General features: G+C 42.7%; 1 non-coding gene across 1 annotated transcript; it reads right to left on the bottom strand.

Annotated features, from left to right (window-relative positions):
• Positions 1 to 10,044: 10,044 nt before the first annotated feature.
• Positions 10,045 to 10,152, bottom strand: LOC130959563 (small nucleolar RNA R71). Its single transcript, XR_009078636.1, has one exon. It is a non-coding gene; the product is annotated as a small nucleolar RNA R71 (small nucleolar RNA).
• Between the last annotated feature and the right edge of the window lie 7,398 nt (positions 10,153 to 17,550).

Genomic DNA, 17,550 nt, shown 5'->3' with positions numbered 1-17,550 from the left:
CACTTTAACAAAAATAGCAATTAAATGGTTCGACAACCTCCCTCCTAGGTCCATCTCAAGTTTCGACAACTTGGCTAAAAATTCCTGGCCAGATTCTCCATCCAAAAGGACAAAGCAAAACATGCTCCGAGCTTACTAGGAATCAGACAAGGGGAGCGGAAAACCCTGCGAAACTACATGGAGAGATTCAACAAAACATGCATGGATATACAAAACCTTCCAACAGAAGCTGCCATCATGGGTCTCATTAACGGTCTGCGAAAAGGGCCTTTCAGTCAATCCATATCAAAGAAGTATCCCACATCTCTGAACGAGGTGCAGGAGCGAGCAGAAAAATACATCAACATGGAGGAAAACTCCCGATTAGGAGAGACTTCAAAACCAGGGTTCACCCCTCAGGATAAAGACAAAGATTCCAAAAAAAAGGAAGATCGACATGGAGAAAAAATCAAAAGGTACCACAATTACACCCCTCTTTGGGTGTCTCTTGTGGATGTCTAGAGAGAAGTTTGCAACACAGAAAAAATACCACCAGCTCGACCACTCAAAGGCAAAAAAGGAGGAGGAAACCGGGCTGAATACTGTGAATATCATCGGATCTGCGAACACTCCTCCAATGAGTGTTTTGATTTAAAAAATGTCATAGAAAAGCTCGTACGAGAAGGAAGGTTAGATTTATACCTGGCCACCCACGAAGATGAACAAAGGAAAAGAAGAAGAGCAGAAGATGTCGGACCTACTATGCGATCATCCTGGACACCAGAAAGACACGTCCACATGATACACGGCGGATTCGCCGGAGGAGGAATCTCCAAGTCATCCCGCAAAAGACATCTCAAAGACATATATCACGTCGCAGAAAGGAAGGAAGCACCCGACATCCCGGCGATCACTTTTACCAAAGAAGACACATTCGGCATCACATCAGGACATGACGATCCCATGGTCATCATAATCATACTGGCAAACGCAAATCTCCATCGCACACTGATAGACCAGGGAAGCTCTGCCGATATCTCATTCAAAACCGCCTTCGACAAACTCGGCTTGGAAGAAAAGGAACTTAGAGCATATCCGGACAGCCTGTTCGGGTTAGGAGATACCCCGGTTCAACCAATGGGATACATTTCGCTCCACACAACTTTTGGAAAGAGAAGTCAGTCAAGAACACTCAAAATAGATTACATCGTCGTTGACGTAAGCTCAGCCTACAATGCTCTAATAGGTCGGACAACGTTAAATCAACTCGGCGCAATAGTCTCGACTCCGCATCTATGCATGAAATTCCCAACCGCAGAAGGAATAGCCACAGTAAAGGCAGACTAGAAAATGGCGCGCTGCTGTTACAACGAAAGTCTAAACCTTAGAGGCAGAGGTAAAGAATTCCACACAATCGAGCTTGGTGGAGCTCGGAAGCGGGAGGAGCTTCGCCCACAACCTGAAGGAGAAATAGAGAAAATCCAGATCGGAAACACCCCGGACCAAATAACCAACTTCGGCACACTCCTAAAAGGGGACACAAGAGAATCACTCATACAATTCCTACACGATAATGCCGACTTCTTTGCGTGGAAGGCCTCAGACATGCCAGGTATAGATCCCAAACTAATGTGCCATAAGCTAGCAGTCTACCCAGGATCTCGGCCGGTACAACAAAGGCACAGAAAGCTAGGACCAGAATGCTCTCAAGCGGTGGAAGAACAAATACGAGCTCTACTGGAGGCAGGCTTCATAAGAGAAGTCAAATACCCGCTATAGCTTGCTAATGTCGTTTTGGTAAAAAAGTCAAATGGGAAGTGGAGAATGTGCACCGACTATACCGATCTCAACAAAGCTTGCCCAAAAGATCCTTATCCGCTCCCAAACATCGACGCACTGGTAGATGCCTCCTCCGGATACAAATACCTCTCCTTTATGGATGCATACTCAGGATATAACCAAATCCCAATGTACCCACCCGACCAAGAAAAAGCTTCTTTCTTAACCCCAAAGGCAAATTACTGTTACATTGTTATGCCTTTCGGTCTCAAAAATGCGGGAGCCACTTACCAAAGATTAATGAACAAAGTTTTTTTGAATCACATCGAAAAAATCATGGAGGTCTATGTAGACGACATGCTAGTGAAGATGCAAAATGAAGAGATGTTACTATCCGACCTGACACAAGTATTCGACACCATAAGACAACACGGCATGCGACTCAATCCCACAAAATGTACCTTCGCAGTAGAAGCCGGTAAATTCTTGGGTTTTATGATCACACAGAGAGGAATCGAAGCAAACCCGGACAAGTGCAGGGCCGTACTTGACATGTAAAGCCCGACTTGTATCAAAGAGGTGCAACAACTCAACGGGTGGCTGGCAGCCTTGTCCAGATTCCTGGAGGGATCCGCAATAAGATCTCTCCCCTTCTACGCCACTCTAAGGAAGGGAAAGGAATTTGAATGGACAGTCGAATGCGAGCAAGCCTTCCAAGACTTTAAAAAGTTTCTGGGACAACCACCCATATTAAGTTGGCCTCGGAAGGGGGAACCACTCATCTTGTACCTCGCGGTGGGAAATCGGGCAATAGTTTCAGCACTGGTCCGAGAGGACAACAGTAAACAACAACCCATATACTTTATCAGCAAAGCATTGCAGGGATCCGAGCTGAACTACCAGATGATAGAAAAATTTGCTTACGCTCTCATAATAACATCTCGCCGACTTCGCCCATATTTCCAGTCTCACACCATTAAAGTTTGAACTAACCAGACCATAAAAGGAATTTTATAGAAAACAGACTTGACAGGAAGAATCTTGCAATGGGCAATCGAGCTGTCCAAATTCGACCTTCAATATGAAGCTCGGACGGTAATCAAATCTCAATACCTGGCCGACTTCATTATGGAATTTACGGACACACCGGAAGTCCCCACAAAATGGAATCTATACGTGGACGGATCCTCAAATAAAACGGAAAGTGGTGCAGGCATAATAATCGAAAGCGACCAAGGGACCCAGATCAAACTCTCCCTCAAATTTGGGTTCCCTGCCTCGAATAATCAAGCGGAATATGAGGCACTACTAGCAGGTTTGAAGATGGCTAGGGAGGTCAGAGCCCAAAAACTTATCATCTTCAGCGATTCACAGGTAGTCACTTCACAAATAACAGGCAGCTACCAAGCCAAGGATCCCACTATGAAAAAGTACCTGGACAAAACCAGGGAACAGCTTGGACAACTCGGAGAATATGAGATTCGACACATACCCCGAGAACAGAATGCCCGGGCCGATGCACTCTCAAAACTAGCCAGCACCAAACCAGGAGGTAACAATAGAAGCCTTATCCAAGAAATTCTACAGAAGCCATCAATCTCGGAAGAAGAAAAGTTCCTAGCCATAACAGGTCGCGATCAGGGATGGATAACCCCCACAATTAATTACCTCACAACAGAGGCCCTCCCTACAAATGAGAAAGAGGCAAAGAAGTTAAAACGGGAAGCACAATACTATACCATCATAAATAACACTTTATACAAAAGAGGGATTTCAACACCATTGCTAAAATGCATGCCGACTTACAATACTAAGGACATCTTAGAAGAAGTACACAATGGCATTTGTGGCAATCACCTCGGAGCACAAGCATTCGCCAAAAAAGTACTACGGGCTGGATTCTATTGGCCAACCCTACAAAAAGAAGCCACAGACTTCGTAAGGACATGTTCGCCATGTTAGAAGCATGCCAACTTCCACACCGCTCCGCCCGAGGAACTCATCAGCGTAACCTCACCGTGGCCATTCGCAAAATGGGGACTCGATCTCCTCAGACCCTTTCCCCAAGGATCCGGACAGGTCAAATTCCTCATAGTAGGAATAGACTACTTCACAAAATGGATCGAGGCAGAACCCCTAGCCAATGCCACAGCTCAAAGAAGTCAAAAATTCCTGTATCGAAATATCGTCACAAGGTTCGGAGTTTCATACTCCATCACTACAGACAATGGTACCCAGTTCACAGACGCAGGCTTCAGAAAACTAGCGGCCGACCTGAATATAAAACAACAATTCACCTCTGTTGAGCATCCCCAAGCCAATGGGCAAGCCGAAGCTGCTAACAAAGTTATATTAGCAGGGATAAAACAGAGATTACAGGATGCAAAGGGAGCCTAGGCTGAGGAGCTCCCACAAGTCCTATGGGCATATCGAACGACCCCACTTTCCACAACAAGGGAATCATCTTTCCGATTAGCTTACGAAATGGAGGCTATGATCCCAGTAGAGGTTGAAGAAAGATCCCCTAGAGTGATCTACTATAATGAAGAAGCCAATCCCCAACTTCAAAGGGAAGAGCTCGAATTACTCCCAGAAGTCTGAGAAAGAGCTCGGATAAAGGAAGAAGCATTGAAACGACGAATGGCTTCCAGATACAATCAAAAAGTAATACAGTGGACCTTCATAAAGAATGACCTCATTCTAATCCGAAATGACATTGGAACAACTCGACTTGGAGAAGGAAAACTGGCTGCAAAATTGGAAAGGACCCTACCGAGTCATAGAAGTGCTAGGGAATGGCTACTACAGGCTTTCCGAACTCGACGGGCGAGAGCTGCCAAGGTCATGGCATGCCTGTAACTTGAGAAGGTACTATAGTTAGGGAGGATAGGGGACCTTGGGACAAGGCACACTCTTTTTCCTGAAAAGGTTTTTTAACGAGGTGCCAGGCCCAAGACCTACAAACTAACCCCCACGTGTATATATTTGCATTTCTCTTAATAAAATTTTTTCAGATTTTCTACAAACGTTCAAGCCGTATTATTCCAAAAACAATCATCACCTGATTATAAAGCTACAGATCGACAGAAAGTGATAACCAAATTCACTGTGCGATCACGATAAAAACGAGGGTTAAAACCCAAAATTCTACAAAATCGGCAAAGATGAAAATAGAATAATACAAGAAGCTATAGAAAGTGATCCATTGACGAGGTCCTAATAAAATGGATTGCTATAAAATAGCTTAAAGGCTGGCCGACACCTAAAATCGGCCAGCTCCAACAAACCAAGTTATAAGTAAAGCCCTGGAAAGAGGTCTGGCCAACCTTATAAAAGAGGATTACTATAACTTCAAAGAGCCCGACGTGACGAAGTCGGACTCCTACAAAAGGTTACAAAAGATAATCCCTGAAAGAGACCTGAACAAGGTCCAAGAAAGAGGATTATCAAGTAACTCGACAGAGCCCGACGTAACAAAGTCGGCCCGAAAAGATAAAGTTACGAAGATAATCCCTGAAAGAGACCTGAACAAGGTCCAAGAAAGAGGATTATCAAGTAACTCGACAGAGCCCGACGTGACAAAGTCGGCCCGAAAAGATAAAGTTACGAAGATAATCCCTGAAAGAGACCTGAACAAGGTCCAAGAAAGAGGATTATCAAGTAACTCGACAAGGCCCGACATAACAAAGTCGGCCTGGGCAGATAAAAGCTACAAAGATAAATCTCTGAAAGAGACCTGAACAAGGTCCAAAAAGAGGATTATCAAGTAACTCGACCAAAAGTGCGACATGACAAAGTCGGCCCAAGACACAAAACCACAAAGGTAATCCCTGAAAAAAAGGGCTTATTACGATCGATGAGAGCAACGTCAGGCCAAAGGATCAAGTTAATCATGTCAGATAGAAACTTACGAAGGCGCCAAGACAAGTGCAAACAGACATAATATAGAAACTACCGAGTTACGACAATAAACTCCAGAGGCCATCAAAGACCAGCTCCGGAAGCCCGAGAAATACTTTGTTTTTCAAAACAAAAGTTGCTAAACGAGCAACCCAAGAAAGTGTCAACAGTCAAACAAAACACCATTTACAAAAAGTTCAAAACGCCCACAGACCGGGCTATGCACAAATTTATCAAGAATAATCAAAGAGAGTCCAAAGGCTTCCCAGTAGCAACATCAATGGGAGGTGAAGAAGAACGAGTCTGGAGAGGCACCGCATCCACTGTCCCGTCGCCTCGATTCAAGATCTAACAGTCAGAATCTGGCTCAACTACGGTCGAGGGGGCTGAAGGAACTGGCATGGTAGAAGCTTTCAGAGGAGGTGCAGGAGGTGGCTCAACATCATCATCAGGATCATCCGGGACAATTATGCCATCCTTTACTACATTATCAAGACTAACGAGAGTCAAATCGGCATCAGGGGCGGCAATCCGGAACTGCTCCATTAGATTCCCACAAGCGGCAGTCACGCTTCCCACAAGGTGACGCTGGAGCTCGGCATAATCAGTCCGAGCAGTTTCCAAGTCATCACGGAGATGCACCAACTCCCTATAAGTCGAGACATAGCTATCTTTGTGCTTTAGTGCCATGTCCTCAGCCAACTTCAAAGAAGCATCCAAGGCAATAGAGCTGGCCTTCTGATGAGCGGATAATTTGTACGCTTTTTGGCATTGTTTTTAGTATGTTTTTAGTATATTTAGTTGAGTTTTTAGTATATTTTTATTAGTTTTTAGTTAAAATTCACTTTTCTGGACTTTACTATGAGTTTGTGTGTTTTTCTGTGATTTCAGGTATTTTCTGGCTGAAATTGAGGGACTTGAGCAAAAATCTGATTCAGAGACTGAAAAGGACTGCAGATGCTGTTGGATTCTGACCTCCCTGCACTCAAAGTGGATTTTCTGGAGCTACAGAAGCCCAATTGGCGCGCTCTCAACGGCGTTGGAAAGTAGACATCCTGGGCTTTCCAGCAATATATGATAGTCCATACTTTGCCCAAGATTTGATGGCCCAAACCGGCGTTCAAAGTCACCCTCAGGATTTCCAGCGTTAAACGCCGGAACTGGCACCTAAATGGGAGTTAAACGCCCAAACTGGCACAAAAGCTGGCGTTTAACTCCAAGAAGAGTCTCTACACGAAAATGCTTCATTGCTCAGCCCAAGCACACACCAAGTGGGCCCGGAAGTGGATTTTTATGTCATTTACTCATCTCTGTACACCCTAGGCTACTAGTTCCCTATAAGTAGGACCTTTTACTATTGTATTTTTGAATCTTTCAATCTTAGAAGCTTTTGATCATGTTTTTATGATTGAACCATCTTTGGGAGGCTGGCCATTCGGCCATTCCTAGACCTTGTTCTTATGTATTTTCAACGGTGGAGTTTCTACACACCATAGATTAAGGTGTGGAGCTCTGCTGTACCTCGAGTATTAATGCAATTACTATTGTTCTTCTATTCAATTCCGCTTGTTCTTTGTCCAAGATATCACTTGTTCTTCAACTTGATGAATGTGATGATCCGTGACACTCATCATCATTCTCACTCATGAACAAAGTGACTGACAACCACTCTTGTTCTACAAGCATACGAGGCTCTAGTGTTTATCTCTTGGATTCCTGATACACGATGCATGGTTCATCGCCTGACAACTGAGTGCTCGCCTGACAAACGAGCCAGCCATTCCGTGAGATCAGAGTCTTCGTGGTATAGGCAAGAACTGATGGTGGCATTCAAGAGAATCCGGAAGGCCTAACTTTGTCTGTGGTATTCTGAGTAGGATTCAATGATTGAATGACTGTGACGTGCTTCAAACTCCTGAAGGCGGGGCGTTAGTGACAGACGCAAAAGAATCACTGGATTCTATTCCGGCCTGATTGAGAACCGACAGATGGATAGCCGTGCCGTGACAGGGTGCGTTGAACATTTCCAATGAGAGGATGGGAGGTAGCCACTGACAACGGTGAAACCCTTGCATAAGCTTGCCATGGAAAGGAGTAAGAAGGATTGGATGAAGACAGTAGGAAAGCAGAGAGACGGAAGGGAAAGTATCTTCATATGCTTATCTGAAGTTCTCACCAATGATATACATAAGTATCTCTATCTTTATCTTTATGTTTTATTCATCATCTATACCCATTTGAGTCTGCCTGACTAAGATTTACAAGGTGACCATAGCTTGCTTCATACCAACAATCTCCGTGGGATCGACCCTTACTCACGTAAGGTATTACTTGGACGACCCAGTGCACTTGCTGGTTAGTTGTGCAAAGTTGTGTAGTGAATCACAATTTCGCGCACCAAGTTTTTGGCGCCGTTGCCGGGGATTGTTTTGAGTATGGACAACTGACGGTTCATCTTGTTGCTTAGATTAGGTATTTTTTCTTCAGAGTTCTTAAGAATAAATTCTAGTGTTTCATGATGATCTGTTGAAGTCTGGCTGGCTGAGAAGCCATGTCTAATCTTATTGGACCGAGGTTTCAACTGATCATCACAATAGCTTGTTGATTTCTATCAATCTTGCTATTGGAGCAATGATCTGCTAAGGCTTGGCTGGCCATTGGCCATGTCTAGTGTTTTGGACCGAAACTTTCTTTGAAAGCTTGGCTGGCTGTGAAGCCATGTCTAATTCCTGGACCGGAGTCTTAGACTAACATTGCAATGATTCCTGGAATCCAAATTGAGAATTCTGAAACCTTTATTTTCTATTTTCATATAATTTTCGAAAAAAGCACAAAAAATTTTATAAAAATCATAAAAACCAAAAATATTTTATGTTTCTTGTTTGAGTCTAGTGTCTAATTTTAAGTTTGGTGTCTTGCATGCATTGTTTATTTGATCTTGGTTCTATTTTCAAGTCAATAGTACAGGGAACTGAAGATTCAAAACATGCAGCAGAGGAATTACACAGAAAAAGCTGGGCGTTCAAAACGCCCAGTGAAGAAGGACAGACTGGCGTTTAAACGCCAGCCAGGGTACCTGGTTGGGCGTTTAACGCCCAAAAAGGTAGTGCATTGGGCGTTAAACGCCAGAATGTGCACCATTCTGGGCGTTTAACGCTAGGATGGCACAAGGGGGAGGATTTTGTTTTCAAAATCAATTTTTTTTCAAGTTTTCAAAGTTTTTCAAAATCAAATCTTTTTCAAAACATATCTTCTCAATCAAATGTTTTCAAAATCAATTTCTTTCCTTTTTCAAAGATACTTGCTAACAATTAATGATTTGATTGAACATTTTAAGTATGTTGCCTTTTCTGTTGAGAAAGGCTTAATTTCTGAATCATATCTTTTCTTGTTAGCCAAGTCATTAATTTTTAAAATCAAATCTTTTTAAAATTGTTTTCAAAATCATATCTTTTCAATCATATCTTTTTAAAACCATAACTTTTCAATCATATCTTTTTAATCACATCTTTTTCAAAACAGTTTTTAATCATCTCTTTTTGATTTCTAATTTCAAAATCTTTTTCAAAAATTACTTGATTTCTTTCTCACTCTTGATTTTCGAAAATCAATTAGAGTTTTTCAAAAATGCTTTCAAAATATTTCACTTAATTTTCGAAAATTTCTTCCTCTCTTCCCACATCCTTCTATTTATGGAGTACCACTCCTTCTCAATGCACAATTCGAACTCTATCTAATTAAGTTCGAATTCTTCTAACTCTTCTTTCTATTTTTCTGTTCCTCTGACACCTCAAGGAATCTCTATACTGTGACATAGAGGATTCCATATTTTCTTGTTCTCTTCTCTTTCATATAAGCAGGAACAAAGACAAAGGCATTCTTGTTGAAGCTGACCCTGAACCTGAAAGGACCTTGAAGCGAAAGCTAAGAGAAGCTAAGGCACAATTCTCTGTAAAGGACCTAACCAAATTCTTCAAAGAAGAAGAACACATGGCAGCCGAAAACAACAACAATGCAAGGAAGGTGCTGGGTGACTTTACTGCACCTACTCCCGACTTCTATGGGAGAAGCATCTCTATCCCTGCCATTGGAGCAAACAACTTTGAGCTTAAGCCTCAATTAGTTTCTCTAATGCAACAGAATTGCAAGTTCCATGGACTTCCATTGGAAGATCCTCATCAGTTCTTAGCTGAATTCTTGCAAATCCGTGACACTGTCAAGACTAATGGGGTTGACCCTGAGGTCTACAGACTTATGCTATTCCCTTTTGCTGTAAGAGACAGAGCTAGGACATGGTTGGACTCACAACCTAAAGAAAGCCTGGACTCTTGGGAAAAGCTAGTCAATGCCTTCTTGGCAAAGTTCTTTCCACCTCAAAAATTGAGTAAGCTTAGAGTGGAAGTCCAAACCTTCAGACAGAAGGATGGAGAATCCCTCTATGAAGCTTGGGAAAGATACAAACAATTGATCAGAAAATGTCCTTCTGACATGCTTTCTGAATGGAGCATCATAGGTATTTTCTATGATGGTCTCTCTAAACTATACAAGATGTCTTGGGATAGCTCTGCTGGAGGATCTCTTCATCTGAAGAAGACGCCTACAGAAGCTCAAGAGCTAATTGAAATGGTTGCAAATAACCAATTCATGTACACTTCTGAAAGAAATCCTGTGAACAATGGGACAAGTCAGAAGAAAGGAGTTCTTGAGATTGATACTCTGAATGCCATTCTGGCTCAGAACAAGATATTGACTCAACAAGTCAATTTGATCTCTCAAAGTCTGTCTGGAATGCAAAATGCACCAAGCAGTACTAAGGATGCTTCATCTGAAGAAGAAGCTTATGATCCTGAGAACCCTTCAATGGAAGAGGTGAATTACCTAGGAGAACCCTATGGAAACACCTATAATTCTTCATGGAGAAATCACCCAAATTTCTCATGGAAGAATCAAGAGAGACCTCAACAAGGTTTCAATAACAATAATGGTGGAAGAAACAGGTTTAGCAATGGCAAGCCTTTTCCATCATCTTCTCAGCAACAGACAGAGAATTCTAAGCAGAACCCCTCTGACTTAGCAACCATGGTCTCTGATCTAATCAAAACCACTCAAAGTTTCATGAATAAAACAAGGTCCTCCATTAGAAACTTGGAGGCACAAGTGGGACAGCTGAGCAAGAAAGTTACTGAACTCCCTCCTAGTACTCTCCCAAGCAATACAGAAGAAAACCTAAAAGGAGAGTGCAAGGCCATAAGCATGGCCGAATTTGGAGAGGAAGGAGAGGAAGTGAACGCCACTGAGGAAGACCTCAATGGGCGTGCACTAGCCTCCACTGAGTTCCCCAATGAGGAACCATGGGAATCTGAGGCTCAAAATGAGACCATAGAGATTCCATTGGACTTACTTCTGCCATTCATGAGCTCTGATGAGTATTCCTTCTCTGAAGAGGATGAGTATGTCACTGAAGAGCAAGTTGCTAAATACCTTGGAGCAATCATGAAGCTAAATGACAAGTTATTTGGAAATGAGACTTGGGAGAACGAACCTCCTTTGCTCACCAAAGAACTGGATGACTTGTCTAGGCAGAAATTACCTCAAAAGAGACAAGGTCCTGGGAAGTTTTCAATACCTTGTACCATAGGCACCATGACCTTCAAGAAGGCTCTGTGTGACTTAAGGTCAAGTGTAAACCTCATGTCTCTCTCTGTAATGGAGAAGCTAGGGATCTTTGAGGTGCAAGCTGCAAGAATCTCATTAGAGATGGCAGACAATTCAAGAAAACAAGCTTATGGACTTGTAGAGGATGTTTTGGTGAAGATTGAAGACCATTACATCCCTGCTGATTTCATAGTCCTAGAGACTGGGAAGTGCATGGATGAATCTATCATCCTTGGCAGACCCTTCCTAGCCACAGCAAAGGCTGTGATTAATGTTGATGGAGGTGAACTGATCATTCAAGTGAATGACAAATCCTATGTGTTTAAGGCTCAAGGATATCCCTCTATCACCATGGAGAGGAAGCATGAAGAGCTTCTCTCAAATCAGAGTCAAACAGAGCCCCCACAGTCAAACTCTAAGTTTGGTGTTGGGAGGCCACAACCAAACTCTAAGTTTGGTGTTGAACCCCCACATTCAAACTCTAAGTTTGGTGTTGGGAGGTTCCAACATTGCTTTGAGTATCTGTGAGGCTCCATGAGAGCCCTCTGTCAAGCTACTGACATTAAAGAAGCGCTTGTTAGGAGGCAACCCAATGATTATATTTTATCTATTTTCCTTTGTTATTTTATGTTTTTTGTAGGTTGATGATCATAAGAAGTCACAAAATCAATTGAAAAAGCAAAAATAGAATGAAAAACAGGAAGAAAAACAGCACACCCTGGAGGAGAACTTGCTGGCGTTTAAACGCCAGTGAGGCTAGCAGTTGGGCGTTTAACGCCCAGTCTGGCACCATTCTGGGCGTTTAACGCCAGAAAGGGGCACCAGACTGGCGTTAAACGCCAGGAAAGGGCAAGAACCTGGCGTTAAACGCCAGAAATGGGCACCAACCCGGCGTTTAACGCCAGAATTGGCTCAAAACGTGATTTTGCATGCCATTTGGTACAGGGATGACTTTTCCTTGACACCTCAGGATCTGTGGACCCCACAGGATCCCCACCAACCCACCACTCTCTCTCTTCTTCTTCACCCATTTACCAATCACCTCAATACCTCTTCCCCAAAAACCCTTCACCTATCAAATCCCATCTTTCTCTTCACCACTCACATCCATCCTTCATAAAACCCCACCTACCTCACCTTTCAAATTCAAACCACTTTCCCTCCCAAACCCACCCATACATGACCGAACCATGAGCCCCCCCTCTCCTATATAAACCCTTCTTCACCCCTTCATTTTCACACAAACTAAACACCACTTCTCCCCCTCTTTGGCCGAACACAAAGCCATTCCCTTCTTCCTCATTTCTTCTTCTTCTACTCTCTTCTTTCTTCTTTTGCTCGAAGACGAGCAAACCTTTTAAGTTTGGTGTGGTAAAAGCATTACTTTTTGTTTTTCCATAACCATTTATGGCATCCAAGGCCGGAGAAACCTCTAGAAAGAGGAAAGGGAAGGCAAAAGCTTCCACCTCCGAGTCATGGGAGATGGAGAGATTCATCTCAAGGGTGCATCAAGACCACTTCTATGAAGTTTTGGCCTTGAAGAAGGTGATCCCCGAGGTCCCTTTTTCACTCAAAAGGAGTGAATATCCGGAGATCCGACATGAGATCCGAAGAAGAGGTTGGGAAGTTCTTACCAACCCCATTCAACAAGTCGGAATCTTAATGGTTCAAGAGTTCTATGCCAATGCATGGATCACCAAGAACCATGATCAAAGTGTGAACCCGGATCCAAAGAATTGGCTTACTATGGTTCGGGGGAAATACTTGGATTTTAGTCCGGAAAATGTGAGGTTGGCATTCAACTTGCCTATGATGCAAGGAGATGAACATCCTTACACTAGAAGGGTCAACTTTGATCAAAGGTTGGACCAAGTCCTCACTGACATTTGTGAAGAGGGCGCCCAATGGAAGAGAGATTCAAGAGGGAAGCCGGTTCAATTGAGAAGGCATGACCTCAAACCCGTGGCTAGAGGATGGTTGGAGTTTATTCAATGCTCAATCATTCCCACTAGTAACCGGTCCGAAGTTACTCTAGACCGAGCCATCATGATCCATAGCATCATGATAGGAGAAGAAGTGGAAGTTCATGAGGTTATAGCCCAAGAACTTTATAAGGTGGCGGACAAGTCTTCTACCTTGGCAAGGTTAGCCTTCCCTCATCTCATTTGTCACCTCTGTTATTCAGTTGGAGTTGACATAGAGGGAGACATCCCCATTGATGAGGACAAGCCCATCACTAAGAAAAGGATGGAGCAAACAAGAGACCCATCTCATCATGAGATCCCTGAGATGCCTCAAGGGATGCACTTTCCTCCACAAGACTATTGGGAGCAAATTAACACCTCCCTAGGAGAGTTGAGTTCCAACATGGGACAACTAAGGGTGGAGCACCAAGAACACTCCATTCTCCTCCATGAAATTAGAGAAGATCAAAGAATCATGAGAGAGGAGCAACAAAGACAAGGAAGAGACATTGAGGAGCTCAAGCACTCCATAGGATCTTCAAGAGGAAGAACAAGCCGCCATCATTAAGGTGGACCCGTTCTTTAATTTCCTTGTTCTTTATTTTTCTGTTTTTCGAATTTTCATGCTTATGTTTATCCATGTTTGTGTCTTATGATCATTAGTGTCTTAGTGTCTATGCCTTAAAGTTATGAATGTCCTATGAATCCATCACCTCTCTTAAATAAAAAAATTGTTCTTAATTGAAAAAGAAAAGAATTACATGAAATTTTGAATTTTATAACAGTTTAATTATTTTGATGTGGTTGCAACACTTTTTGTTTTCTGAATGTATGCTTAAACAGTGCATATGTCTTTTGAATTTGTGGTTCATGAATGTTGGCTCTTGAAAGAATGATGAAAAAGGAGACATGTTACTGAGGATCTGAAAAATCATAAAAATGATTCTTGAAGCAAGAAAAAGCAGTGAATACAACAAAAAAAAAAGAGAGAAAAACGAAAAAAAGAGGAGAAAAGAAAACGAAAAAAAAAGAAGAAAAAGAAAGAAAAAGAAAGAAATAAAGTTGTAATCCAAGGCAAAAAGAGTGTGCTTAAGAACCCTGGACACCTCTAATTGGGGACTCTAGTAAAGCTGAGTCACAATCTGAAAAGGTTCACCCAATTATGTGTCTGTGGCATGTATGTATCCGGTGGTAATACTGGAAGACAGAGTGCTTTGGGCCACGGCCAAGACTCAATAAGTAGCTGTGTTCAAGAACCATCATACTTAACTAGGAGAATCAATGACACTATCTGGATTCTGAGTTCCTAAAGAAGCCAATCATTCTGAATTTCAAAGGATAGAGTGAGATGCCAAAACTATTCAGAGGCAAAAAGCTAAAGCCCCGCTCATCTAATTAATACTGATCTTCATAGATGTTTTTGGAGTTCATTGCATATTCTCTTCTTTTTATGTTATTTGATTTTCAGTTGCTTGAGGACAAGCAACAATTTAAGTTTGGTGTTGTGATGAGCGGATAATTTGTACGCTTTTTGGCATTATTTTTAGTATGTTTTTAGTATATTTAGTTGAGTTTTTAGTATATTTTTATTAGTTTTTAGTTAAAATTCACTTTTCTGGACTTTACTATGAGTTTGTGTGTTTTTCTGTGATTTCAGGTATTTTCTGGCTGAAATTGAGGGACCTGAGCAAAAATCTGATTCAGAGACTGAAAAGGACTGCAGATGCTGTTGGATTCTGACCTTCCTGCACTCAAAGTAAATTTTCTGGAGCTACAAAAGCCCAATTGGCGCGCTCTCAACGGCGTTGGAAAGTAGACATCCTGGGCTTTCCAGCAATATATGATAGTCCATACTTTGCCCAAGATTTGATGGCTCAAACCGGCGTTCAAAGTCACCCTTAGGATTTCCAGCGTTAAACGCCGGAACTGGCACCTAAATGGGAGTTAAACGCCCAAACTGGCACAAAAGCTGGCGTTTAACTCCAAGAAGAGTCTCTACACGAAAATGCTTCATTGCTAAACCCAAGCACACACCAAGTGGGCCCGGAAGTGGATTTTTATGTCATTTACTCATCTTTGTACACCCTAGGCTACTAGTTCCCTATAAGTAGGACCTTTTACTATTGTATTTTTGAATCTTTCAATCTTAGAAGCTTTTGATCATGTTTTTATGATTGAACCCTCTTTGGGAGGCTGGCCATTTGGCCATGCCTAGACCTTGTTCTTATGTATTTTCAACGGTGGAGTTTCTACACACCATAGATTAAGGTGTGGAGCTCTGCTGTACCTCGAGTATTAATGCAATTACTATTGTTCTTCTATTCAATTCCGCTTGCTCTTTGTCCAAGATATCACTTGTTCTTCAACTTGATGAATGTGATGATCCGTGACACTCATCATCATTCTCACTCATGAACAAAGTGACTGACAACCACTCTTGTTCTACAAGCATACGAGGCTCTAGTGTTTATCTCTTGGATTCCTGATACACGATGCATGGTTCATCGCCTGACAACCGAGTGCTCGCCTGACAAACGAGCCAGCCATTCCGTGAGATCAGAGTCTTCGTGGTATAGGCAAGAACTGATGGCGGCATTCAAGAGAATCCGGAAGGCCTAACCTTGTCTGTGGTATTCTGAGTAGGATTCAATGATTGAATGACTGTGACGTGCTTCAAACTCCTGAAGGCGGGGCGTTAGTGACAGACGCAAAAGAATCACTGGATTCTATTCCGGCCTGATTGAGAACCGACAGATGGATAGCCGTGCCGTGACAGGGTGCGTTGAACATTTCCAATGAGAGGATGGGAGGTAGCCACTGACAACGGTGAAACCCTTGCATAAGCTTGCCATGGAAAGGAGTAAGAAGGATTGGATGAAGACAGTAGGAAAGCAGAGAGACGGAAGGGAAAGTATCTTCATACGCTTATCTGAAGTTCTCACCAATGATATACATAAGTATCTCTATCTTTATCTTTATGTTTTATTCATCATCTATACCCATTTGAGTCTGCCTGACTAAGATTTACAAGGTGACCATAGCTTGCTTCATACCAACAATCTCCGTGGGATCGACCCTTACTCACGTAAGGTATTACTTGGACGACCCAGTGCACTTGCTGGTTAGTTGTGCAAAGTTGTGTAGTGAATCACAATTTCGCGCACCACCTTCTCACCCTCTAGTTCCTTCTCTACCTTCGCCAACTTCACCTCCAACTCATCCTTCAAACCCTTGATCCGATCAAATTATGATTTAGCCTCATCCATGAAGGATTTTGTGGCATGAATCGAGATCCCCTGAACAGTTCGGAAAATAGCCGCACCCATATAAGCCATTTTCACACTACTTTTGATGATAAAATCCAGATGCTGAAGAAGAGACACATCATCCATGGAGAGCCCACCATAGGGGGCAATTTGCTGGTCAACTAACTCGACAGCATCAAAATCTGGGGCATCCAGGTTAAAGGGCTCATATTTTTTTTGCTTTTTTAAGGGAGGAGCACCAGAAGCAGCAACAAAAGTTTGTGGGGGATCTGCCAGTTGAACCCGAGGAGTAGGGATCACCCTCCTCGGCCCAGGGGAACTCGGCACGGGCGGCTTCAGGATGGTTTGAGAAGACCCCTCCCCAGCCGCCCTGACCGAGATATTCTGTGCAGCGGCCTAGCCTTTTTAAAAGCCTTCTTGGAGTCATTGTTCTTCGACATTTCTGAAAAACAAGAAAGACAGAATCAACAAACAAAGTCATGGAGCACAGGAAAAAATAGAATAAACTAAAAACACATCAGTCAGTACTAACACATTCCATACTAAAGATGGATCTCCCAGAAATTTCTTAGTATCCAGATGCGGGGGCTCCCCCAAATATCCTCCAACACACTCACAAAGGCCTGTTCGACCTCGTCCAACATCTCCCAAGTATACCGGGACACCATGACATTCCTTTGCCACTCAAGAGGAAAAGCGGGTTCATCATATTCATCAAGAAAAAAGGGGCGAACACCCTCAACAGCTCAAACTTTAAAGAAATAGTTTTTGAAGTCCTTAAAAGACTTGTCATACATGGAAAAGACTTTATGCCTCTGAGCAGATCTAAAGGAAACCCAAGAAGCTTTCTTTTTTTAAGAGGCCCCAGGCTTGGCCGAAACAAAAAATTGAGGAAAAGAGTTAGAGAAGGCTTGATACCTAACTCTTGACACAGCAGCTGAAAAATCTTTATAAAACCCCACAAATTGGGATGAAGCTGGGATGGAGCAATGTTACATGACCACAAC

This window comes from Arachis stenosperma, chromosome 10, assembly GCF_014773155.1.
Source record: "Arachis stenosperma cultivar V10309 chromosome 10, arast.V10309.gnm1.PFL2, whole genome shotgun sequence".
NCBI lineage: Eukaryota > Viridiplantae > Streptophyta > Magnoliopsida > Fabales > Fabaceae > Arachis > Arachis stenosperma.
This window is presented reverse-complemented; position numbering and strand designations above follow the sequence as displayed.